General features: G+C 45.7%; 1 protein-coding gene across 6 annotated transcripts in view; it reads right to left on the bottom strand.

The window, feature by feature from the left end:
* The window catches only part of ST3GAL4 (ST3 beta-galactoside alpha-2,3-sialyltransferase 4), a 148,592-nt gene that overhangs the window by 62,491 nt on the left and 58,998 nt on the right, over positions 1–27,103 (bottom strand). For 4 of the 6 annotated variants that reach the window (XM_053269224.1, XM_053269230.1, XM_053269228.1 and 1 more), the window contains exons 2-3: positions 5,007–5,118; positions 2,041–2,112 (exon numbers count right to left, since the gene is read on the bottom strand). The gene's annotated coding sequence lies outside the window, so the exon portion shown is untranslated. Of the gene's footprint in view, positions 1–2,040; positions 2,113–5,006; positions 5,119–14,186; positions 14,329–16,746; positions 17,089–27,103 lie in introns of those variants that run through there. The other 2 variants (XM_053269225.1, XM_053269226.1) reach the window with 2 other exon arrangements.

Raw genomic sequence — 27,103 nt, 5'->3', positions numbered from 1 at the left:
AATCGCATTGTCAGATGACACCCAAGGCCCATTCTGTCTGGCAGCACTAATCCTTCAAGATTAGCCAACCACGGAACGCTCACCAGAAGGGCATGGGGCATTTTAGCTTTCATATAATTGTGTAGTTTTTACAGTTTTGTTTTAATTTTTCTATGTGAACTGCCTTGGGACTCTTTTAATGAAAGGCGGTATATGAATTTAGCAATAAAAATAAGTAAGTAAGTAAGTAAATTATCTTTGACAATCATCACACTTGGGAGCAAGTGTGGAAGTATCCTTTCCCCAGGCACAGCAGAAATTCCCTTTCTCTTGGGAGGAAGAAACACTGGGTGACTCAGTAAGAGAAAGAGAGGGCATTTTCACATCAGAAGCAACAAGAGCAGGGAAGTCATATTTGCTAAAAGAATTCCTTGTAGCAGCAGGATAATTATTGCAGACCCATTCATTTGCATTAGGTGGGTAAAGCTCAGAAGACAGGTGCCCTGGCCACTCAGAAAGTAGTGCACCAGACTCTTAATCTGATGGCTGAGAATCTAAGATCCAGTTTGGAACTCTGACCCACATGGCTTCATCTAGCCCAGCATCCTCATTCCCACAGTAGCCAACCAGATGCTTCCTAGCAGCTCCCCAACAGGACATGGAGGGGGGAAAACAGCCCTCCCTTGCTCATGCTGCCAGCAATTCATAATCAGTAACATACAGCACATGACAACTCAGTTTAGCTGCCATGCAAACCACCACTGGTCTATCTAGGAGCCAGTAATTTGTCCGACCAGAGGTTCTCAAACTTGGGTCCCCGGGTGTTTTTGAATTACAAGTCCCATCATAGCTCAGTCAAAAAGGCCTTCCATTGTGGCTGGGGATGGTGTGGGTTATAGTTCAGAAATATCTGGGGACCCAAGTTTAAGAACACCTGGACTAATCCCTTTTAAAGCAATCTAAGCTGGTGGCCATCACCCCATCTTCTGGGAGCAAACTCCATAAATTAAATATGCATCCTATGAAGAAATACCATATTTCCTGAATCGACAGCCAACCATTTTTATTTGGCTTCTTTCCACACAAAGCAGAATTAGGTCCAGTACAAACTAACAGAACAGGAAGAGGAAGTGTTCTTAATCCATCAAATAAACATTTCTATGAATGAATACATCCAATCTGCAACATACACTTACAAGTCCTTGGCTAATGAGATATCTCCACTTCCAAGTTCTGAAATTCCAAGCACTGATAGCACCTAAGGCCAGTCAAAGCTGATTCTCTGCTGAATTGGGCTATTGTACTAATCGGTACCCAAGGTATCCCATGAGTTACTTACAAAGAGCAGCTTTAAAATTTGTTTCATATACACTGAATGGCAGAATGGAGGTTTGATCCTCACATTCATCCCACCCCAACTTAAAGGAAGATACACCATCGATAAAGGCAACTATCTCATGTCAAATCCAAATAGGGCCCTAGCTGGCTTCAGAAAGCCTGGAGGTCTGGAAAGGGAGCGAGGAGAAAGTTTGCTTTCAACATGCAATATAGTTTTCTTTCGATGGAAATGAGCAACTGTCATATCAAGCAAGTTTAGCTAAACAGCATTGTAAAGTTTTAATTTTGTCATTTGCTTTTAAAATGTCAACACCACTTTGGATGCAATGCAGGAGGCTGGCATGTAGTAGTACTAGTAGTAGTAGTAACAACAACAACAACAACAGTGTTTAGCAAACTAAAATTAAGGCTGGCATTGCCACAGAACTCTTAGCATTTCCTATGACGACCAAGAAGGTAGCAAAATACTACTGCACTCACTGATAAAGATTATTTTATATTATCCTCTAGCCATAGAACTGAAAGCAGATTTGTAATGGAGATGTGCTTAATTAGTCCCCTAATGGACTTGCTTACGAATCACAGCAGCCCGGTACAGAGAGAGGAAGTGGTCTGGAAACAAAAATGACATCCCTGAGTTCCACTTTGCTGTCAGTTTCACACCACAGCATGCTTTCTATCATTGTGGTATTTCGTAAAGCAGCCAAAAGCTTAGTTACTTACAGTCCTCGTCCTTCCGTCTCCAAACTAAGACAGCAGCACTTTCATGGGACGTGAAACAACACCATGCTTGCTCTGTAGAACAAGAGAAAGAGAACAGCAAAAAGACTGAGGGCGGCAATGGGGGGAAATGGATGAGTTGACTTCAACACAGCTCATGGGTAAAGCGAGGGCATGTTCCCACTAGCTTTTCAGTGGGCCATAGTGTGGGATGAATTCGTCAAAGCTGCAGTTGGACAAACGGTAGTGTAGTCCTCTAGTGAAGCCCCTCTAGTGAAGGGAGAGGAGAGCTGGTCTTGGAGAGGAGAGCTGGTCTTGTGTTAGGAAGCATGACTTGTCCCCATAGCTAAGCAGGGTCTGCCCTGGTTGCATATGAAGGGGAGACTTGATGTGTGAGCACTGCAAGATATTCCCCTCAGGGGATGAAGCCGCTCTGGGAAGAGCAAAAGGTTTCAAGTTCCCTCCCTGGCTTCTCCAGGAGAGGGCTGAGAGAGATTCCTGCCTGCAACCTTGGAGAAGCTGCTGCCAGTCTGTGAAGACAATACTGAGCTAGATAGACCAATGGTCTGACTCAGTATATGGCAGCTTCCTATGTTCTACAAAAGCAGCAAGGCAGGACTGCAACTTTCTAAGCTTGTTTAGGACATTCCCAGAGTGAGTGTTCTAGAGATGTGCACTCCAATCAGCACTACCATTTCCCCCACAGGGAAGATGTGCAGGTGCAGGTCCAGACATTCTAAACAAGCATGAGAAAAGGAACATGGACTTGCCTACCTTTTCAGAATGTCCAAAAGTGATAGCAGATTACCCAATCGTCCCTCAGCTCATTGTGGTTTAACAGGCAGAATCTAGACCAGACCTGCTCAACTTAGGCCCCCCAGCTGTTTTTGAACTACAGCTCCCATAATCCCCAGCCACAGTGGCCAATAGCCAGGGACTGTGGGAGTTGTAGGCCAACATCTGCAGAAGGGCGGAAGTTGAGCAGCCCTGATCTAGACACATGGCAGCTAATGTGGCAATGTAATAAACAACTGTTTTATCATGCAGCCAATGACAGTAACTTCTAACCAGGCAAAGAGGCACTTTTCAACGTGCTTATTCTCTTATATTTAGCAGGGGGAGAGCAACTGGCCCTATTCAACCCCCCGAAAGCATCCTTCGGGTGTCTGTTGCTGTATTTTGTGCGTCTTTTTAGACTGTAATCCCTTTCAGGTTTTATTATAATTGTTTTCTATGTAAACCACTTTGAAAGCTGTTGTTTTGTTGCTGAATAGCGGAATAATAATAATGATGATGGTGGTGGTGGTGATGATGATGATGATGATTATGATGGTGATAATAATAATAATAATGATGATGATGATGACGACTCAATATCTGGATAAAACAAACCAGTCAATAACACCTGTCTGACTGTGTAAACAAGAAGTAATAATTCCAGTCAATAACGTCTGGTAGACTGTGTGTAAATAGCATCATCATCATCATCATCATCATCATCATAAAATAAAACAAGCAACCTTTGGGGAAATCCATGTCCCAGTACTCTGGAAGATTTGCGTGAGCTGGCCTTACCAAGCTCCAAAAAATGGAAGAGAGAAGGCATAAGCTAAGTCTGCAAGCATTGCATATACTTCATTTTGTTTTTTTATAACCTCTTGCCATATTTTGTTTGGCAGATTAATATCTTCCTGTTCTACTATTTAGGTCTGCTAGGCACCTTGCAAATGTACTAGAATAAAGCTGTTTTCAGCCACAGGAGATATAGGTTTCCACATGTAGATCTTCCACCCTGGAATAAAGCAATAGACTCCTTCACCCTCTGCCTGATGTCCATTCTGGAGGGTCAATACCCTCTAGTGTTGGGTAATACCCACCAGCCCCGGTCACCTCCAGTTGATGCCTCAGTGCTGGGCAAAGTTTCCCTAAATCAATTCCCTAAAACAAACAAACTCACTCACTCCGTTTAACAACAGAATCTGAGCATCTGGTGGTATTGCTTTCTTTTAGCACTTTAATATGTTACTCTGTTTCACTTCTACCAGAATGGCTGAATGGTGTCAATTATTTAGCAGGGGTAGAGTAACTGGCCCTATCTACCCCCAGCACAGTACCTCCAGTGACTGTTGCTGGTGTCGATCTTGTGATTCTTTTAGATTGTGAGCCCTTTGGGGACAGGGATCCATCTCATTTATTTATTATTTCTCTGTGTAAACCGCCCTGAGCCATTTTTGGAAGGGCAGTATAGAAATCGAATGAATGAATGAATGATTATAATTATAATTATTTTAACATTTATATCCAGCTCCTTGGGGCCTCCTTGAGGCATGCCCTCAACTCCTGCCTGTAGGCTTCCAGCGGCATCTGGTGGGTCACTGTGAGAAACAGGATGCTGGACTAGATGGGCCTTGGGCCTGATCCAGCAAGGCTGGTCTTATGTTCACTACAGTCAAGCTTCTCCTGCCTCTGAGTCTGCTAACTGCATCTCACTTCAACCCCATCCACATATAAGCAAGGTCTACTCCTAGAGGTAGCCCAAAACTTCTCTCTCTTCATCAGGGCTTCTCTCTCTTCATTAGGGCTTCCTTCCCAACAACCTGACAGCCACCATCCAGAATCTGGATTCCAGATGCAGTTTGCCAGCAGACTACATTTGATAAAGCAGAACCAAACTGCACGATCCTTGCATTTCAGAGCAAGGAAGTGCATACCTTGTGAGGCAAACAAGCATCCCTCTAAGGTAAAGGTAAAGTGTGCTGTTGAGTCGGTGTTGACTCCTGGCGACCACAGAGAGTCTTTGGTAGAATACAGGAGGGGTTTACCATTGATATCTCTAGTGCAGTGTGAGATGATGCCTTTCAGCATCTTCCTATATCACTGCTGCCCGATATAGGTGTTTCTCTTAGTCTGGGAAATGCAGCAGCAGGGATTCGAACCTGGCTTGCTAATCAAGTCATTTCTCTACTTACCACTTTTTTCAGGCTAAGCAATGTAGTGATGTTTAGAGGCTGCGGGGCTTCTGATTTCTCCTTCCAAGCTCTGAACAAGATCGTTAGACTCTCTGTGCCTCAGGTTCCCCATCTGTAAAACAGAACCAAGAACAATGTTATGTACTTCAAAGTGAGGCTTCAAGGCTTTGGAAGTTTAACAGCAGCAAACATCCCGATTGCAAAGTATTGGCGCAATAATTTGGCACCCACACTGAAGAAATGGCAAGGCAAAATATGCAAAGTTACAGAAATGTCGCGGTCAACTGGAAATGTGAAACTAAGGGACAGATAGCAACAGATAAAATCTTTTATGCGGAACTGTTGATTACTTTCAGGAATAGAAGCTACAACCTCAACCTTCATGCTTATCAGAGTTGTTCGGTTCTGTGAATGTCTAGATATCTAGTATGTATTTATTTAAATGTGATGATACGGAGTTTTCATTGTAAATAATTTTTGTTTTTTTAATTAATTTTAAATACAGTGTCATCTGTTCTCTGTTTGTAATACACATGGGTTAAAAACCAGGGAAAGGAGAAGAAACACATTTTGGTGGGTTTTGCAGACACACCCGAGGGTTACTGAGTCATAAACAATTACCCAGTACAATATTCAGAGTATACCAGCCTTCAGCTAAGTTGCAGATTGTCAGTGCAGGATAAAGCAAAGAATGTCTCATTGCCCCAGCTTCACTCTTCCTTTGTAACACAAGGCATTAAGGTTTACTAACTTAAAACACAGGCTCAGCAGGATCCAGCTAGTGACTAAGTGGTGAAAAAAGCAGCCCATCTGGTTGAGTTGGAACACTGAAAACAAAAACCACAAATACTTCTAAAATTGGTCCAAGGTGGCTGGCCTGCTATTGTTATACCTCTAGCTCCTTTGGGATGGTTTCATAATACTCCACAGCATTGTTTGATTGATTGATTGATTGATTGATTGATTAAGTGCCATCAGGTTGGTGTCGACTCTCAGCAACCACATAGATAGATTCTCTCCAGGATGATCTGTCTTCAACCTGGCCTTTAAGGGCTCTCAGTGGTGCATTCATTGCTGTTGTAATCAAGTCCATCCACCTTGCTGCTGGTCGTCCTCTTCTCTTTCCTTCCACTTTCCCCAGCATTATACACTTCTCAAAGGAGCTGGGTCTTCACATAACGTGTCTGAAGTATGATAGTTTGAGCCTGGTCATGTGTGCCTCAAGTGAAAATTCTGGATTGATTTGTTCTATCATCCATTGGTTTGTTTTCCTGGCTGTCCATGGTATCCTCAAAAGTCTTCTCTAGCACCAAAGTCCAAAAGCATCAATACTTTTTCTATCTTGCTTCTTCAACGTCCAGCTTTCGCATCCATAGAGTGTCATGGGAAAAACCATTGTCCAAACGATTCTAATCTTTGTAGGTATAGACACATCACTGCATCTAAATATCCTTTCCAAGGCCTTCATTGCGACCCTACCAAGTGTTAGTCTGTGGCGTATTTCTTGACTGCTGGACCCTTTACTGTTGATAGTCAATCCTAAAAGGCAGAAACTATCCACCACTTCCACGGCTTCATTATCAATTCTGAGGCTGATTGCTGTACCCGTTGTCATTAGTCTAGTCTTCTTACATTTAGTCGTAGTCCCATTTTTTCACTGTGCTCCTTGACTTTCATTACTAGAGCTTGCAGACCATCTGTATTCTCAGCTATCAGAGTGGTGTCATCAGCATAGCGCAGTTTATTGATGTTTCTTCCTCCAACTTTTAAAACTATGCTAATCGTCTTCCTATAGCACTTAGCAATAGCACTTACATTTATATACCGCTCTATAGCCGGAGCTCTCTAAGCGGTTTACAATGATTTAGCATATTGCCCCCAACATTCTGGGTACTCATTTTACCGACCTCGGAAGGATGGAAGGCTGAGTCAACCTTGAGCCCCTGGTCAGGATCAAACTTGTAACCTTCTGGTTACAGGGCGGTAGTTTTACCACTGCGCCACCAGGGGCTCCTATATGTTCAGCATACAAGTTGAATAAATGTGGAGAAAGTATACAGCCTTGTCTTACTCCTTTGCCAATCTGGAACCAGTCTGTTTCACCATGTTCCGTCTGGACTGTGGCTTCCTGTCCTGTGTATAGGTTTCTCATGAGAAAAATGAGATGTTCTGGGATGCCCATTTTCATAAGGAAATCCCACAACCTGACATGGTCGATGCTATCAAAGGCTTTTCTGTAGTCAATAAAGCACATATTGACTTCTTTTTGGTATTCTTTGGCTTTCTCAATTATCCAGTGTGCATCAGCAACAATGTCTCTTGTTCCTCGGCCTTTTCTGAAACCAGCTTGAACATCCAGCATTTCCCTTTCCACGTAGGGCTCTAATCTGCGTTGGATGATCCTGAGCAGTATTTTGCTAGAATGTGAAATCAAGTATATTGTGCGATGGTTTGTGCAATCTGTTAAGTCTCCTTTCTTTGGTATAGGTATGTAGACTGGCCTCTTCCAATCAGTTGGCCACTGTTTCATTCTCCAAATTTGCTGGTATGGTTTGCTTAGAGCCTTCACTGATTCTTCTTCCGTTGCCTGCCATATTTCTGTAACTATTCCATCAATTCCTGTAGCCTTCTGACTTGGAAATGACCGGAGAGCTGATCGAACTTCATCTTCCCGTACTGGAGGTTCTTGCAAGTAGGGAATATCTTCTAGAGTATCTTGGATGTTGACGTCCCTGCTGTACAGATTTTCAGTATACTCCTTCCATCTCTGTTTGATCTTCTCTGAATCAGTTACTATCTGGCATCGCTTAACATACCAATTCGAGGTTGGAACCTCCTGAGTTCAGAGATCTTTTTGGAAAACTTTCCTTGTTTTTCCATGTCTATTTCCATCCTCAAGGTCTTTAAAGATGTCATTGTAGTACTGCTCCTTGTCTCTTCTAACAGCTTTCTGAAATTCCCTATTAAGTTCCTTCCTGGAGTCTTTATCTTTCTTGACTTTGGCTTCTCTCATCTTCTTGGCAATTTCCACTGTCTTTTCTGACATCCATGTTGCTTTCTTCTGTTTCTTGGTCTTTGGCAGTCTTTTTTCACATTCGTCCTTAACAACCTCTTCGATTTCATTCCACAGTTCCTCTGGTTCCCTATCAATGGTTCAGAACTTCAAAGCAGTTCCTGAAACTAATATAAGTAGTTCTCCTGCTTCATTTCTGTTTCCTAGGCCATACAGTCTGACTGTGTTTTCCTCCTTACCATTTCCAACTCTGGCACTCCAGTCTCCAACCACCAGTAGCACATCTTGCTTGCATGTTCTGCCAATTTCAGACTGAGCTTGAGCATAAAACTCTTCAACTCCCTCTTCTTCTGCATCAGCACTAGTTTTTTCAGCACTAGCTCCTTGATAAACATGACTGACCTTAGGCAAGCTCTGTGCCCCCATATTTCTTCCCAGCAAATGAGTGACTAAGCTTGCACTTACCAGGAGCAAATACTTCACAAATTCACAGTATACACGTAATGGGCAAAAAAAGTATCTCTATAGGCAGAAAGAGGGCAGCCCGTTTGGGCTGACTATGTGACATCCGAAAGAACACGAAGCAGCAAGAAATAAACGGATCCTGCTGCTCTCTGGTGTACAGTCTGGAGCACTGCCACCCAGAGAATGCTGCCCATCCGTGCCAAGAACAAAATAATTCTTGCCCAGACAAAATAATGGAGGTATATTGCTAAAGCAAAATTTCTTTCATTGCCATTGGCATGCTTTAACCACTCCCTGAATTGCTGTAACTGTAGATCTTTCTAGCTAAAGTACCCCACAGAAAGGTGGGAGTATTCTCCTTCCTGCCACACAACTGGTATCATGCTCAGACATCTCCACTTTTGAGGCATGTTTCATGTCTCAAGACACACCCGGGTGAGAAATTCAGCCAGTACTGCTTGTCCCTGTTGGTAGAGATGCCAGAGATTGAACTTGGGACCTTCGGCATGCAAAGCCTTGATGACCTCTGGCTGTAACGGATTGTCTAGAATGGCATGCTGCAAAGCCTGTGTAACTAAGCTATCTCTGGGAAGAGCAACTTCATGCAAAAGGTCCCAGATTCCCACCCTGGTATCTCCAAGACAGGGCTGAGAGAGATTCCTGCCTGCAACCTTGGAGAAGCTGCTGCCAGTCTGTGTAGAGACAATACTGAGATAGATAGACCAATGGTCTGAGTCAGTATATGGCAGCTTCCTATGTTCCTCTATAACTTGCCTCTAAACTCTGCTTTTGATATATTAATTTGCTATGCAAGATTAAGCTGATATTAGGGGAAATCCTCCCTAATAAGGCCAGGGTTCTCAAACATGAGTCCACAATGTTGGACTACAACACCCATCATCCCTATCCACAATGGTCTTTGGGAAATGTGGCTGGAGCTGATGGGAGTTGTAGTCCTGATATTAGGGAGACCGTTCCCCAGGGCAGGGGTGGACAACCTTGGCTCTCCAGCTGTGGTTGAACTGCAACTCCCATCATCCCCAGCCACAATGGTCTTTGGCCAGTGTGGGTGGGGATGATGGGAATTGTAGTCCAACATCATTTGTGGACCCAAGGTTGGGAACTCCTGACAAAAGGCATTATAGGCTATTGATAGTCCCACTCCAGGTAGGAGCCTGTAGAACACATGGTTTGCATAAAGGAGGTCCTAGGTTGAATATCTGGCATTTCCAGTTTAAAAAAAAAAAAAAGGAGCAAGGCTCAGAGATCCCTCTCTGCTCAAGACCTTAGAAAGCTGCAGCCAGCCAGCATGAAGACTACTGAGCTGGATGGATCAATGATCTGGCAAGTGCATGTGCTCAAGACAGGTCCATGTCTTCATGTACGTTCACACTTATCCAGCTCAGGCCACTGAAGCGACCCTCAGCCTGGTTATTCTCACATTTGTTAGCATAATAAATGGTGTCAACAAAAATGGTACGGTATCGTTAACCTGAACCACAAGGCAAGCTATTAAGGCAGACACTGCTCTGTCCTTCTCCAGCAGAGGTCACCAATGCATACAACATGTGGAAGGGCTGACGATCTCCGTTGCAAATACATCCTAGAAATAAGCTACAGTCTTATCAGGACATTGTGTTTTGTCTGATAATTGGCCTTCACATATGAGCTCTTTTGTCCATTTCTGCTGGGAAGCTGGAGCGTGGGAAGTAGCCTTAAAATTTTGACCTTCCTAGTCCCCTTCCTGAGATCCAGATCCCTAAAACAAATTCTGCAAACCATCTCCGGATGGGCAAATGCTCAAGCCGCCCACACTGCTGGCGTGTCGGAGGAGGGAGATTGAACTGCAGAAGGGTGCTAGCATGGAAAACTCCCAAGATGGAGCCTGTTCTGCCAGGAGGGCAGAAGAAATGCAGAACTGGTTTCAATACTAATTTTAAAAAGAAAAGCCTGTATTAACCAACGTTTGAAACTGAAGCAAAAACCCAGTTTTAGACATGGAAACATCCTGTTCTTTCCCCTGAATTGTGAAACATACTGATAGGGTTTGTTTTAAACTAATGGTGCACTGGGGTACTGGTCTTGTGGTAGCAAGCATGAATTGTCCACTTTGCTAAGCAGTGCCCACCCTGGTTTGCATTTGAATGGGAGACTACATGTGTGAGCACTTTGGGGCCACTTTGGGAAGAGCAGAAGGTTCCAAGTTCCCTCCCTGGCATCTCCAAGGTAGGGATGAGAGAGATTCCTGCCTGCAACCTTGGAGAGGCCGCTGCCAGTCTGTGTAGACAATCCTGAGCCAGATGGACCAATGGTCTGACTCAGTATATGGCAGCCTCCTATGTTCCTAAAGTGGTGATTCTCTTATATTTAGCAGAGGGAGAGCAATTGTCTCTATTCAACCCCAGCACAGCATCCTTCCAGTGGCTATTGCTGGTGTCTACCTTATATTTCTGTTTAGACTGTGAGATCTTTGGGGACAGGGAGCTATCTGATTTATTTATGTATTCCTATGTAAATCACTTTGAGAACATTGTTGAAAAGTGATATATAAATATCTGCAGTAGCAGCAGTAGTTGTAATAGATTTACGTATCCCTTCAAGTGGTGGCAGCTCACAAGCCCTTGTCTTTACAGGAACAAAGCTTATTATAACCAACAATAAGCAATCAAGACAGGCTGATATGAGAACTCAAAATGTTATTTTTGCACATCACTTCCCCATGCAGCATAGGAACATAGAAAGCTGCCTTATATTGAGTCAGACGCTTGGTCCATCTAGCTCAGTACTGCCTACACAATACACAGCATACTTACACAGATGCTACCAGACTGTCCACCTGGGACCTTCTGTATTCAAAGCAGATGCTCTTCCACTGAGCTACGGGCACCATCCCAACTTTTTCTAAGGCAACTTTTTTCTTAGCTATACAGCATCACAACTCTTTCAAACATTAGCCTTATCACAGAACTTACCAGCTAGGTAGCATTCCATAGCAAATGCTTTAGAATTCCACAAGTACGCAGCATACAGCTGTGTTGGTCTATGAGAAACAATCGAAACGCTACAATCCTACAATCCTATAATACCTTTATGAGGACCGAGCAAAAGTGACACAGTGTCTTAAACAAACTTTAGAACTTTTAAACAGGCTGGATGTCACATACAGGATGTCTGTGTGTGGGGGGGAGGCCTGGCATAGTGCAACAGCTCTGAAAATCTGCAATTCATTACTATTAAAAATATTTAGCTTTTCAGCAACAAAGTGGTAAGAACATAGGAAGCTGTCATATACTGAGTTGGTCCATTGGTCCATCTAGCTCAGTACTGTCTACACAGACTGGCAGCAGCTTCTCAAAGGTTGTAGGCAGGAATCTCTCTTAGCCCCAACTTGGAGAAGCCAGAGAGGGAACTTTGAACCTTCTGCTCTTCGAGCAGCTCCATCCCGAGGCTAATATCTTACAGTGAGCACACATCAAGTCTCTCATTCATATGCAACCAGGGCGGACCCTGCTTAGCTAAGGGGACAAGTCATGCTTGCTACCACAAGACCAGCTCTCGTCTCCTACATATTGTAAAAGTATGAGAACATGGTTCCATGTCCCCAAAGGGTTCATAATCTTTAAAAACACACACACAAAAGAGACACCAGCAACCATCACTAGAAAGGATGCTATGCTGGGAAGAACAGGCAAGGTTGCTCTTCCTTTGTTTTATATTAAAAAGGATGTGAGCCCCTTTGGGACAGGAAACCATTTCCTCATTCCGTTTGCTGCGTGAAGCACACTAAGAATGCTTCTTGCTGAAACACAGTATTTAAGTATTCAAAATCACCATCGTCAACACTGCCAACCACCGGCCAGGAGCAACTACCAAGGCCAGGAGCAGTTGATAGCCCCATCCTCCATGAATTGCTCAAATGTCCTTTTAGAACTCTTTAGACTGGTGGCCATGATGGTGCAGTGGTCAGAGTGTTGGACTAGGACCGGGAAGACCCAAGTTCATAATCCCCATTCAGCCATGACGCTCACTGGGTGACTTCATGGATCTGTCAGCCTAACCTACCTCACAGGGTTGTACATAACCATGTACACTGCTCTGGGCTCCTCGGAGGAAGAGCGGGATATAAATGTGTTCTTAATCCAGTGGCAGTGAATTCCGTAGTTTACGGAACCACATATTGTGTAAAGAAGTATTTTCTTTTCTCTGTCCTGAATCTCCCATCATTATGCTTCAATTAATGACCCCAGGTTCTAATACTATGAGACAGAGGGACTCTCTGCCTACTTTGTCCACCCCATGCATAATTTTATACACCTTCCATGTTCCCTTTCTTTCTAAACTAAAAAGGCCCAAATACTGTGGTCTTTCCACATAGGGGAATTGCTGTAACCTTTGATCATATATCTGTTCTAAATAAATAATCAAAAAGGGACAGGCACGGACATTCCATCCACATGTTAAAAAGGGGACACCATCCCAAAGCCCGGTGCCGTGAATGGGAAAGTGGCAGAGGTGGGCAGAAGCACTGTTTTGATCGTAACAGAAAGCATCCAACACAAAACCAATTACAAAGATTCCTATCAAATAATTTGCAATGGAATTAGCGCGACCATCGTGACACCAAGATCAGCTTTTCTCCCACCCCATCTGAGCCTGCTCAAAAGTTGTGCTGGAATTAGCAATGAGCCTGACATTATAACCCAAGTCTGCCGAGATGGATGTGTGTGTCCAGCTAAATCTCTTAGCTGTAAAAAGAAAACCCAGGGATAAGAGTCCTGGAACCTTGACTGCTTTATCTCAGGCTGTATAAAGCATTCCAGACAGCTACAAGGCCATCTCGCTGCAAATGAGAGCCAACACGTCTCAGTTTACAGAATTTCCCAGCCTTGAGGTCCAGACTCAATCATCTAGTTAGTCCCAACACACACACAACAGACAAAAGGAATCTGCTAAGCTCATGCAGAACATTGAAGCAAGGAGGGAGGAACAAGATAACTAGTGGCTGGATAGGTGGTGTGTGTGTGTGTGTGTGTGTGTGTGTGTGTGTGTGTGTGTGTGTGTAGGTTTTCCTAAGACTACAAGAAGTAACTGAAGCAACACAAAATTCCAACAGGGATTGAGCAGGTAACTGGTGGGAGAAGACTGTGCTTGTGGAATGCTTACTGAGGAAGGAGAGAACGAAGCAGCAGTACACAAAGAAGGTGGAAGAATACTGGAGGGAGAATAGTGGGGAACAGCGTTCTCTCTAATTTTTTTCATTTGTGCATGGAACAGATTCTGTTCTGGGCAGCAGTATCAAGGCAGCGTGTGCACACATGCATTTGGGATGGTGCCTTCCTGATTCAACCGGAGCAGGATCTAAAACTAACTGACTGGACATCCAAAAATGTATGAGCACGGAGACACATGCATACAACTTAGAGGGTAAAACCGCCTTGAGATTGTTTTTAATGAAAGGTGGTATATAAATTTAACAATCAATAAATAAAAATAAACACCAGTGGGGAAGGGGGTACCCTGGTCCAGAGCCGTATGGTTCTCTTTATCCTGCTCCTTGCCTTCAAAACGTGGCAATTCCTCAGATATATTATGCGTTCAAGGCAACAGTCTGTTCACCAGCATCATTTGGTCCAGTCCCGTAGGACCACAAGCAAAAGAAAGAGATTTCAGACTTGCAAAGAATAATCCTGCAACTTTCTTACCAGAAGAAGTTGTTTCCTGGTAGGCTGTCCTATGCAATAGCCCTTTCACGAATCAATGTCATTCCAGCGCCTCACAGATCCAAATGCTCCTTGTTATCAAAGGTGTCCTGAAAGCAGCACCCAGCAGAGGTCTCTGACTCACTCAGTCAGCACCAAAGGGTACAAAGCAGCTAACATTTGCTTTTCTGATCCTGTGACATCCTGTTGCTTGAAGGAGTTGCAGTTCTAGCAATACATCCTTCGTTTAAAATCACAGGTCACCAGAAAAAGCGGGCTGTGCTGTATAAACGCATCACAGCTACATATCCTCAGACAGGAGCTCTCAAACTTGGGCTCCCAGATGTTGTTGGACTACAACCCCCATCATTCCTTGTCACAATGGCCAGAGGTCACTGTAGCAGGGGATGATGGGAGTTTGGTCCAACATTTGGGGACAGAAGTTTGAGAACACCTGGCCTAAAAAATGACATTCTCAGCAATAACTCTCTGTAAATGCAAACACCCAGATGCTTTGCAGATACTACCAAATTTAACTCTAAACAGTGTGGAATTCCCTTATATCAAATGCCCCTGCTATGACACTACAGTTGACTGTACATAATTGCTTCTAATGTTCTGGGCAGCTATGCAAAGGAAGATGTAGTCTAAACAATACATTTGTCTGTGTGTCCTTTAGATTCCAAACAAAGAAATTAAAAACAGACCACATTTCCTAAGGGTATTGGGGCTGATTGCCTTGCACAAGCACAGAATCTGAAAGCAAGTCTGGATTGCTGTAGATCTCAACTCCTTTTAGAAGTAAGTTTCTAGCCCTCAAGGTCCAAGAGCAATACCATTTAAATATATATATCAAAGCATGCTACGAAATGTGCATCTGAAAAAAGCTCCAAGATTTCAGAGAGCATATACTTTTGTTATACTGGAGATGCCAGGGAATGAACTTGGGGACCTTTTGCATGCAAGCAGATTCTCCGCCACAGAGCTATGGCCCCATCCCCTAAGGGGGATATCTTAGAGCAGTCAGCCCTCACAGGTAGTCACCCCTCCAAGTGTCAACCTGGATAGACCCTGCTTAGCAAAGGGGGTACTTCATGTGCTTTACTGCAAGATCAGCTCTCCTCCCCTTATTTCTGGACTGCTGCTGACACAAATTAGATTGGCTGTGACCAGGGTCATGGCTTTTTCTGTGGTGGTGGCACCATAATATCCAAATTCTCTCCTCAAGGAGGTTTGCCAGATCCCGATCCTCCCTGCTGTTAGACATAGGATTGAAATCTTCTTGTTCCACAAGTTTTAGTTGCATGTCCCCACTGATTCCATGTTGTCTTTTGACTGCCCGTTCACCCTGTCCTTTTCTATTGCTGTGCAATTATTGTTCTGCTGCTGTGAATAATTGGGGCCTTAATCGCCTTGAAACTTATTGTTGACCCCCTTGTGAAGCTTTGTCAGCTGAAAGGCAGGATATTAATCTTTTGAATAAAGACATGCCTATAGCCAACAGGGCAGTCACATTCACCATAGCAATTAAAAACAAAATCACACCCCTAGAAAGAACTGCAAACCATTCCCCCCCCCCCCCCCCCGTTACTTGTGAGTCCAGAGAAGGCAGATGGAAGGGGAAGCGGGGGGGGGGAGAGATGGCGCCATTTGGTGCTTAATGTATCAGCTGGTCCAGCGATCTAGAGACAGGAACATAAGGTTATCCCCCAAAGCAGGAAGGAACCCGGATGTGGCCAAGTTAATCCCCTAGAAATGCAAGGATCAGCTAGATCAAAGTCATTGGCAAGAGCAACAAAGGGGCCTTTTTATTATTTAAAAAACCATGAATTATAGGATTCCCTAATGAGGCTAAACCTCTCCCTGGAGCGAATATATAATCGGATGCTGATGCACTCAGCAGAACAAGAGGCCCTTCATGGCAGAGTTGTGAGTACGTGGATGGGGGGGGGGAGCACACAGCTCCTTTGCACGAGCGGGGGGCACACAGCTCCTTTGCACGAGGAAACTTGTGCATGTGGACAGAGAGAGGGGAAGCTAGGAGGAAAAGCACTGCCTTGAAGACTTGGTCTCAAGATGACATAAACAAACAGAAGGGCAAAGTTGAGTGAGTAGCAGGCATCCAGGACCAAGCACAAGGCCTTCACATGTCTCCAGTTACTCTCACAACCTCTAAAAAGGAGAGACCACAACTTTGCCCTCCTGTTGTTGGACTACAACTCCCATCATTCCCAGTCACAGTGGCCAATAGTCAGATCATGCAAGTTGTAGTTGAACAACAGCCAGAGGGCCAAAGATATTTCATATTCTGAAAGAATATGAAAATGCCCGGTCCCCAAAGGGCCCACAACCTAAAAAGCAACATAAGGCAGATACTAGCAACAGCCACTGGAGGGATGCTGTGCTGGGGTTGGATAGGGCCAGTTGCTCTCCCCCTGCTAAATGTAAGAGAACCACCACTTTAAAAGGTGTCTCTTTGCTAAGTTAGCAGGGAACACGCAAGTGGTCCTACGACTGTCAAATCCTTTCTGCCAATCTGGGGGTTACAACACCCTGTACATACCTGGAAGCTCCATGTACAAATATCTTAGGCTGGCACCTTGTTCTCAGTCCTGGTATGAACTCCTGTAATTCTGTGCAGTTATTTCCAGCCTTGGGTAACTTCTTGTTTTTGGACAACTCCCACCATTCCCAGCCACAGTAACCAAAGAATGGGGGCAAGGGGAGAGTTGTAGTTCAAAACTAGCTGGTTTTCCAAGACTGGTTACTATTTCCCATTTCCATTGAAATAACTTCCCCGGGAGAGTCTGAATGACCAAAAAGATAGAAAGAAAAAGGCTGAGGCTTCCCAGATGTTGACAGAGCCAAGCCCTAACACACACTGATCCCAGCAGTGAGAAACACGTCACCACCTCAGCCGCGTCCAACCTTGACACTTGAAACATCGACTGCTGTTTCTGGATCATTAGAGACGCACAGTTGTATATGTGAGCCCTTGCTGATAACCAGTATTTCTCTCCCTGCTGGTGCTAATCTACAGACTCGGCTAAATATTATTGCACAAACAGTTAAGGGAGGTCCCTAGAATCCCCACCCCTCGGCGGGAAAGAATTCCACTCGACTCAACAGTTCTAAAAACACATAGCAAAAAGATCTGGGGACATCTGGAACAGCTGAAGGCATATGCCTGCAGGCTGTGCAGAATCTAGGTTCCATGTGCATCTCCCAGTACTGTCCAAGAATGTTGAGGAAGATCAACTTTAAGAAACTCAGCCAGCACACCTGGCCCTCCTTGGATGGGTGCAAAAAGTCAAGCAAGGAAGCTGGGCAAGGTCGGGGGGGAGAAGAGACAAGAAGGGAGAGAGCCTTCCAATCTAGTTTTAACAGAGCTCTCTGGCTATGTTGTTGGACTGACATCAATAGACGCAGTACATTCAGTCCCAGTTCATACTGGCAAGATTATAACACATGTTTGCTAAAGCAAAACAGGCTCAGGTCCCATTCTCAAGCTGGAAGCAACCGAGACAAGGAGCAAGTCACCAACCCTTCCTTCCATCCTGATGCCCAACCCCTGCACCCAATTGTTGGAAGCATGCCATTTCTATACCCTTTGTAAAGTGACTGTTGCTTACTGTAGGCAATGGCCATCAACAGCCCTATCCTAGGAACGTAGGAAGCGGCCTTATATGGACTCAGACCATGGGTCCATCTTACCTAGGCCAGTATTGTCTACACCAGGCCTGCTCATCTTTGCCCCCCTCAGCTGTTTTTTGACTACAACTCCCACAATCCCCAGCCACAGTGGCCAATAGTCAAGGATTATGGGAGTTGTAGGCCAACATCTGCACAAGGTCCAAAGTCGAGCAGCCCTAGACAGTGATTGGCAGCGGCTCTCCAAGGTTTCAGGCAGGATTCCCTCCCAGCCCTACCAGAAGATGGACCTAGGACCATCTGTATGCAAGCAGGTGCTATACCACTGAGCTATAGCCCCATCCTACACAGTGAACCTAATTGCATCCCATGGCACAGACTTATGGGTTAAATTGTGCATTACATGAAAAAGTACTTTTTCCATGTCAGCAAACTTCTACTGCTTATGTCTTTCTCATAATATATATATATGGATCATAACAAGTGGAATGGCATAGATGTTCAAAGAGAAAACCTGTATTATCATTAGTATTAAGGATATTTATATACAGGAGACCCTTGTTAAGTGCGGATTTGGTATCCACGGATTCGTGTATCTGCGGTCGGGTAAAAGACACCCTACCTTGGCATATCCGGGGGGAAAGAGAGAAAAAGCATGTTGACCTTGTGTATCTGTAGGTTGGAGGTGCCTGAAAATTACTGTGGAAGTCATTTCCAGCCATTTTGTTTGTCGGAGCCACAAAATGGCTCTAAGTAAAAAAAGAGGGGGGAAACTGGTGGTTTTCATCTGACTTTTGGCCAATTTGGGGGCATTATGGGACACAACACAACTTGAGGTGGTCACAGTAAAGCAGGGTAAGGAGCTCCCCCCGTGCCCAACCACCCCCAGCAAATGGGCCAATTTTTGTCCATTTCTGGCCAATCGGGAACCTAACCCCCGCGGACCCATTGTTTTCATGCCTCGATATTCACGGTTTCCATATCCACAGGAACGGAACCCCCGCGAGTATCGAGGTCCACCTGTATTACTTTTCAGTTTTTAATAAGTTCTCAATGTGGTTTACACAGTAAAAAAGAATAATGGTTCCCTGTCCCAAAAAGGATTCACAATCGAAAAAATAACAGTAGCCCGCCCCTTAGCCTGGATTTGCGGACCGAGTGCTCCGCAAACCCGGGCTATCTGCTTGTGAGTAGCTGCAGCGCGGCTCCGCGCTGTGGCTACTCGTGAGTAGACCCCCGACTAGGAGGCGAAAAGCCCCCTCTCAGCTCCGGGGGTCTCCCCAGTATGCCCTGCATGCTCATGCAGGGCATACTGCGGCTTCCGGGGGCCACATGGCCCCCACTCCCCCCAGCCTCTGCCAGCTCCGTCACGGAGCCGGCAATTGTGTGGGTAGCCAATCTGGCTGCCCAGGGCTACCTGTCCGGCCGTCTGTGGGGAGAACGGGCTTAGCCCACTCTCCCCATAGTTTCAGGGAAAGCGGGTCTCACGGATCGTGAGACCCGCCTCACTGTGTTGCAGATCGATAGGGTCAGTCTCTCTCCTCCTGTTCAATATCGAGGAATCACCACTTTATAGGGTACCTCTTTGCCTAATTAGCAGCAGAGGATTCCTTGGCATGATGGATCTTTTTCTAGTGTTGTTTTCATTTTACGAGAGCTGACTAGAAACAGAAACCTTGTTAAAAGCTATTTGCATTTTCTTTTAAATGAAAATTTTAGTAACCATTTTGGATTTCAGTATGTGAAAAAAACAGAGACCGACACAAAGAGAGAGTCACCAATGGGCTTCCCTAACCTTCCCTTCTGCCCACTCACCGCCCTCCAACTAATTAACAAAAAGCACACACTTCAAACGATTTACATTGCTAATAAAAACAGGATTAGCTGGTGGTCTGCCTACAAAAAGGCCCCAACCAGAATATTATTTTTTATTCAAAGATGATCTATTTATAGCCACTGTTTATGCTATCATGCATTTACAAAACATACACACAAAAGACTCAGGGAAAGTTAAGAGCCTCTTAAGACATTGCAACAGAAGGAAATATTGACTCCTGTTTCTGTACTTGTGGTGATTGCATCCATTATGGTAAGTACTCCACATAGACATGAAGTGAACGGAAAAATACATCTTCTTGCTTCCAGCTCCTGCTGTCAAAGGGCAGTTCAGGCATTGTGTCATCCTAAAACAGCACCTTTCCCCCAGGGATGGCTTTATAATCTGTGATCTTGGCAAAGGCTGTCCTCATAACTACAGAATAAAGTTAGAAAAGCTACAGAACCAACTCCACCATCGAGAGTTTCACTGACCTACAACCAGCTATCTTGAAAAGCCATTTGCTTATAAACAGCATCCTGAGAAATGCCAGACCCTGCCGAAGTGGAGGCCCGGAGGGGTGGCCCTCAGAGGAAAGGGGAGATAGTAACTAATCCACGAGAAACAGGAGTCCATGAAGAAAGTGTCACAAGGAGATAAGGAGACCAACAAGGAAGAAGAGGAGGTACTTTTCAGCACATGAGGCGCTTTTCGCTTTTCTAAATCCGAGGCTTTCCGCAGACAAGTGTGAACCAACAGCTGCACATCCGAGCACAAGACTGGCATCGAGTTCAAAACCTGCTGGGTGTGTCCACTAGCGTAATTAATTAATAGCGTAGTGTCCACACGTAATTGGGCAGTTGTGGCCCATGACTTTCTGCTGCCTGAAGCACAGCACCCAATAGCTCCCCAATCATCCTGCCCAGGGATGTTCCCAGGTACCGAAAAGATCTGGGCCCCGAGCCCTCAGCCCCTCTTCCTGATATTTAAACTCAATCACAAAGGTAAAGTGTGCTGTCGAGTCAGTGTCAACACCTGGCACCCACAGAGCCCTGTGGTTTTCTTTTGGTAGAATACAGGAGGGGTTTATTACCATTGTCTCCTCCCACTCAGTGTGAGATGATGCCTTTCAGCATCTTCCTATATCGCTGCTGCCCGATATAGGTGTTCCCCATAGTCTGGGAAACACACCAGCGGGGGGGGGGGGGGATTCGAACCGGCAACCTCTGGCTCGCTAGTCAAGTCATTTTCCCGCTATGTCATTAGGTGGCTCAACTCAATCATACCCCCCCCCCAATAATTAGATATGTTTTTAAAGTCTCTAATAGAGCACCTATGAAGGTGGAAGCCGCAGAGAGCCAGGTGAGGTTCGGAGCTCTCTCCCACGCTCTCTGCAGCTGCCTCCACTGCTGGATGTCCTTTCTGGGAGAGGTCATGGAGGAGGGAGGTGGCTGATGAGAGCCAGGGCTCTGAGCCATTCATTGGGGGCCTGTGCTCCATGGGCCACCCCCTAATGATGCCCCTCTTCCTAATGATGTCCCTGTTTCCTCTGCTCCCCCACTTTTCCTCTATTAAAATCATATACAAATTCCTTTCTTCTTTCAAATTCCTCCCCTTCCTAAAAAGGAAAGATACAGAATGTCGAGAAGGAGAAGGAGGAGAAGGAGAAGGAGAAGGAGAAGCAGCAGCAGCAGCAGCAACAGCAACAGCATTGTGCTACAATTTCACTTGTCTTCATCTGCAGGTTATCCATGTGGACAGGGCTGTGTTGGCTGTTACACTGCCCCTGAGAACCAAGGAAGAGCGGAACACACGCCACCAATTGGCAGGTTACATAGGAAGCTGCCATCTACTGAGATAGACCATTGCTCCACCTAAGCCAGTATAGTCTACACCAGACCTGCTCAACTTAGGCCCCCCAGCTGTTTTTGGACTACAACTCCCATAATTCCCAGCCACAGTGGCCAACAGACAGGAATTATGGGAGTTGTAGGCCAACATCTGCAGGAGGGCCGAAGTTGAGCAGCCCTGCTCTACACTGACACTCCAAGGTTTCGGACAGGAGTCTCTCCCAGCCCTATCTGGAGATGCTGAGGGGAGCTGAACCTGGGTCCTTCTGTATGCAAAGCAGATGCTCTGCCACTGAGGTATAGCCCCACTCTTGAGAGTACAGGAGCTCAGTATTGTCTACACAGACTGGCAGCAGCTTCTCCAAGGTTGCGGGCAGGAGTCTTTCCCAGCCCTACCTGGAGATGCCAGGAAGTGAACCTGGGATGCCATGGCCCCATCACTGCCAATCAGATAAGTGCTCAGAACCTGTCAAAAGGCTTGCTTTCCCACACATTAATAAATAATTGTGAGCTAAGATTAGTATAAACTCGGAAGGTTTCAGGGGGGAGGAAAAAAAGCACTGGGTACCCAGAGAAACAGAGGCTGAAGAGCTGTCTGGTTGGAGATGGGAAAAGGCTGAGGAAGCCAGAAGGAGCTACTCAGAGCACACTAGGGAAGAACCTCACATTGCTAAATAAATAAATAAATAAATAAATAAATAAATAAAATGTGGGAGGGGGCTGTATGCTAATCGGGAAGAGGAGTGCTGGTCAAGCGATAGGGGGGCGATAGGAGGAGGGCAGGAGTTCAGGGAGTTGAAGAAAAGGGGAATCGAGCAGAAAATGCAACTTGAGCAAAGCACCACACAGGGGCTAAATAGAGCAGGAGCTGTGCAGAACGCGTGGGAAGGAATTAGTCAGGCATGGGAAGAGGCCAAAGGGCAGAGGGTTGCTAGGTATGAAGCCAAGACCCTGACAGGGAAATTTTGCCAATAAGAAAACATGGTACCCATGGGAGCGCCCCCCCCCCCGCCGTGTTCTTTCTATTTTTTTTCATCTGTGTGCAGAATGAGTTTTCTTCTGGGCGGCAGTATCAAGGCAGTGTGTGCACATGTATATTCAGCGTGGGGCCTTCCCAATTCAACCTGAGCGGGATCTAAAATGAACTGTGCGGATATCAAAAAACCCATGTGAGCGCATGCGCATGTCTTGGAGGGAACACAGCCGACCCCGCACTGGTCAAATGGAAGCCCTGGAGGAGCAACTTGGATCAGGACTGTGGCAGGACTAAGGGCTAAAGCTTCCCTACCGTGGTCCTCAATCCAGATCACTTCCCCAACACCATGTGCTATTTACAAAGAGGGCATCTTTTTATGAAAATAGGAATAGGAGGAGTGCTGGCCTTGTGAGAGCAAGCATGAGTTGCTCCCTTTGCTGAGCAGGGAGTGGCTCCCTTTGCTAAGCATCCTGCTTTGCATTAGGAACATAGGAAGCTGCCATATACTGAGTCAGACCCTTGGTCCATCTAGCTCAGTATTGTCTTCACAGACTGGCAACGGCTTCTCCAAGGCTGCAGGCAGGAGTCTCTCTCAGCCCTATCTTGGAGATGCTGCCAGGGAGAGAACTTGGAACCTTCTGCTCTTCCCAGAGCGACTCCATCCCCTAAGGGGAATATCTTACAGTGCTCACACATGTAGTCTCCCATTCATATGCAACCAGGGCAGACCCTGCTTAGTTAAGGGGACAAGTCACGCTTGCTACCACAAGACCAGCTCTCCTGGTCAAAGTAACCCATTTGGATGGGTTACTTTGAGCACTGTAAGATATTCCCCTTAGGAGATGAGGCCATAGCTCAGTGGAAGAGCATATCTGCATGCATGCGGAAGGTCTCAGGTTCACTCTCTGGCATCTCTAGATAGGGCTGGGAGAGACTCCTGCCTGGAACCTTGGAGAGAGAGCTGCTGCCAGTCTGTGATGACAATACTGAGCTAGATGGAAAAATGCTCTCACTTAGTATAAGGCAGCTTACTGGGTCTATCTGCATGGTACATACTTGAGCCAACATCTAATTTGACCCTTTGTTCCCCAGGACAAGCTAAAGGAAGGGAGGACTCTTTGTTGTCACTGGAGTTGAGCTGTCTTACCCTGCCCAGGCAGCAACTGAAACTCTGGATCACTGAAGAGAATGCTTTTCTCAGGAAAGGAGGTTCCTATGGAACACAGGAACATAGGAAGTGGCCATATACTGAGTCAGACCATTGGTCCATCTAGCTCAGTATTGTCTTCACAGACTGGCAACGGCTTCTCCAAGGTTGCTGGCAGGCGTTTCTCTCAGCCCTCTCTTGGAGATGCTGCCAGGGAGGGAACTTGGAACCTAGATGCTCTTCCCAGAGTGGCTCCATTCTCTGAGGGGAAGAACTTCCAGTGCTCACGCTTCTAGTCTCCCATTCATATGCAACCAGGGTGGACCCTGCTTAGCTAAGAGGACAAGTCATGCTTGCTACCACAAGACCAGCAAAGATGTCCAAACATTGCACAGCACCCAAGGACCTTTGTCGCCAGCCAGTTCCTACCCATTCGTTTACTTGCCGGCCTAGGAATGAAAGGGTTGGGAGAAAGCCAAAGGCAAGCTCCATTGTGGACCAATCCATTCAGGTCACCAGTTCTGAAACTGGCACAAAGGAAGGACACCAGCATACACAAGTAACCAACCACAATCAGGCCTGACCAGACTCTCAGCTTTGGAGACCTCAGGCAGATTGTAAAATGCACTTATCTCAGCGTACTGAGAGGAGAACACCTGTCCCATTTCTTCTCTTTCATTCCCTGATGTGAAAGGCAATCTTTCCTTTTAAGCTTTTTTTGGAGGGGTGGGGAGATAAAGCATCCCCTTCAAATGAATTAACTATATTTGGGGAAGATGGGCATTTAATGCCCTTGGCTTCAGATTTCAAATACTTTCTTCAACAGCCCCCCAAATAGTTTACACAATAGGAGGCCTGGCAGATAAGACCGTGAAGCATCAAACTGCACATGACATCAAAAGCATCACTATGGTGCTGTTTGCTTGTTTGTTTTCATTAAATACAGGACTGTGGTGTGAGAACATAGAGAAAGAGAACTGGGGCTGGAAAAGGAAAGGAAAAGTTGTGCCATCAAGTCGGTGTCGACACCTGGCAACCACAGAGCCATCTGATTTTCTTGGTAGAATACAGGAGGGGTTTACCTCTGGCATCTCCCATGCAGTGAGAGATGATGCCTTTCAGCACCTTCCTGTATCGCTGCTGCCTGATATAGGAGTTCCCCATATTCTGGGAAACACACCAGCGGGGATTCGAACCAACAGCCTCCTGCTCTCTAGGCAGGTTGCTTCCCTGCTACGCCATTAGGTGGCTCTCGGGCTGGAAAGCCAAGGGTATATGGAGACTACATTCCAAGCAAGCACAATATCAGAGAATACAGAACATCACCGTACTTAAGGGTGGTGCAAAAGTCAGGTAGGCTAATCCTAGGTGCAGTATGAGTTAAGTGGGTTTGGGATTAGGGTCAGTGCTCAGGATTAGTCCTGCACTGCCCACAACAACTTCCAAGAAAATGTTGCTGAGGCAGCCCAAACAGCTTCCTCCTCTAAAACTGTTTGTATTGTCTTTGGTGCTGTTTGCTGCCATGGTTTCCTTCGGCAGCCACTGCTTTAGTGCACACAGTGATCTCTTCCGGATCTCTCCTTTCTAGAGTGATTCCGACCACTCAGGGGTCATATCGCAGCTGGGATGACATGACTGAGAGCAAGCCTGGTCGAGTTAGAATGAGGGCAATGCTTCTTAGACTGCTCACATGGCAATCCACCAGAACCTCTCCTCTAAGCCAGAAAAGAACGGGAGAGGGAGGAAAGGGGGGTGGGATCACACTGTGGAAACAGTTTCCTCTCCACTTATTGGCTCTCTCTGCTTTGATGCCACTGGTGGTCAGCATACTTTCCCTTTTCTCTAGGTAGCTCAGTGGTAGGGCATTTGCTGGGCATGCCGAAGGTCCTAGGTTCGATCCCTGGCAGCATCTCCAGAAAGGAAACCTTGGAGAGCTGCTGCCAGTCAGTGCAGACAATAACTGAGCTAGATGGACCGATGTTCTGACTCGGTATAAGGCAGCTTCCTACGTCCCTGTGAGCAATTTGGGGGTGGGGATGTAGCTCAGCAGCAGAGCATTTTCTTTGCACACAGAAGGTCCCAGGTTCACTCCCTGGCAGCATCTCCAGGTAGGGCTGGGAAAGACTCCTGCCAAGAACCTTGGACAACCGCTGCCAATCAGTGTGTAGATAATACTGAGCAAGATGGACCAGTTGTCCGACTTGGTATAAGGCAACTTCCTATGTCTCCCTCTCTCCCAGGGAACGCATTTGCCCCTCTTTCACAGTGTTCCCCAAATGGGGGCCATTTTTGCACCTAAACATGTTCATGAAAATTCTCAGACCCCCCCCCCACTAAACTTGGTTCAGCCTTCATCAGGTCTCACAGGCAATTCCTGAACAAGAAGAGACTACCATTGTTCAAATGATAGAGATGGATATAACTCGCACTTCAACTAGCCCCTGGAATGCAGCCACCTGTTAAGAAGAATGTCATGGCTTGTTTTCACACTAAAAACTGGAAGAAGAGTGAAAGCACCCCTTTCCACCCACCTATCATTAAAACGGCAGGGGATCATTTATGCTGCACTGACAACAATTACTCATGCTGGCTTTTGACCAGGGTTAAATGCATGGTTATTGCTGTTGGAAAAATAATCGTACTAATGTGTTTAAGTTCACAGATATGATGCCTACATTCATTAAAGGCTGTGTAAGCACCAAGAGATAACTGCCATAATCTACGTGTGTGCTTAAGTGATTTGCAAACATTGAAAGATAGCTGAACAATTACATCTTTAATGATCAGTTTATATAGAGAGATAATCGCAACAGTTCACTTGTCAATGTCAGAAATATGAAAATGTAATGTTCAAACGCCCAAATGGCAGTCACACTACCTTAAGTGTATATGGACAGACATGGGAATTAAAGCCTTTGAGGCTCGCATGAAAGGACACACAAGAGATGGGGCCTGATCCACAGCCGCTTTTGCATAGACCGGATTGCAAGATACGCAAGGGAAAGATGGAAGCAATAATATCCACCAGTGGATAATGTTTTCCACAATTGGATGCAGTATTTATTGCAGTACCAAGCATTTATTCTCAGGGAGGAGAGTAAGTTTTGAGGTAGAGAGTATGAATTGTGTCCTTTGCTAAGCAGGGCTTGCCCTGATTTGCAACTGGATGGGCGACTACATGTGAGCACTAAGAACATAAGAATATAAGAACAGCCCTGCTGGATCAGGCCCAAAAATGCCCATCTAGTCCAGCATCCTGTTTTGCACAGTGGCCCACCAGATGCCGCTGGAAGCCACAGGCAGGAGTTGAGGGCATGCCCTCTCTCCTGCTGTTACTCCCCCGCAACTGGTACTCAGAGGCACCCTGCCTTTGAGGCTGGAGGTGGCCTATAGCCCTCCGACTAGTCACTGTTGATAGACCTCTATCTCCTCCATGAAGTTATCCAAACCCCTCTTAAATCCATCCAGGTTGTTGGCTGT

Source organism: Hemicordylus capensis, chromosome 8 (assembly GCF_027244095.1).
Source record: "Hemicordylus capensis ecotype Gifberg chromosome 8, rHemCap1.1.pri, whole genome shotgun sequence".
Lineage (NCBI taxonomy): Eukaryota > Metazoa > Chordata > Lepidosauria > Squamata > Cordylidae > Hemicordylus > Hemicordylus capensis.
This window is presented reverse-complemented; position numbering and strand designations above follow the sequence as displayed.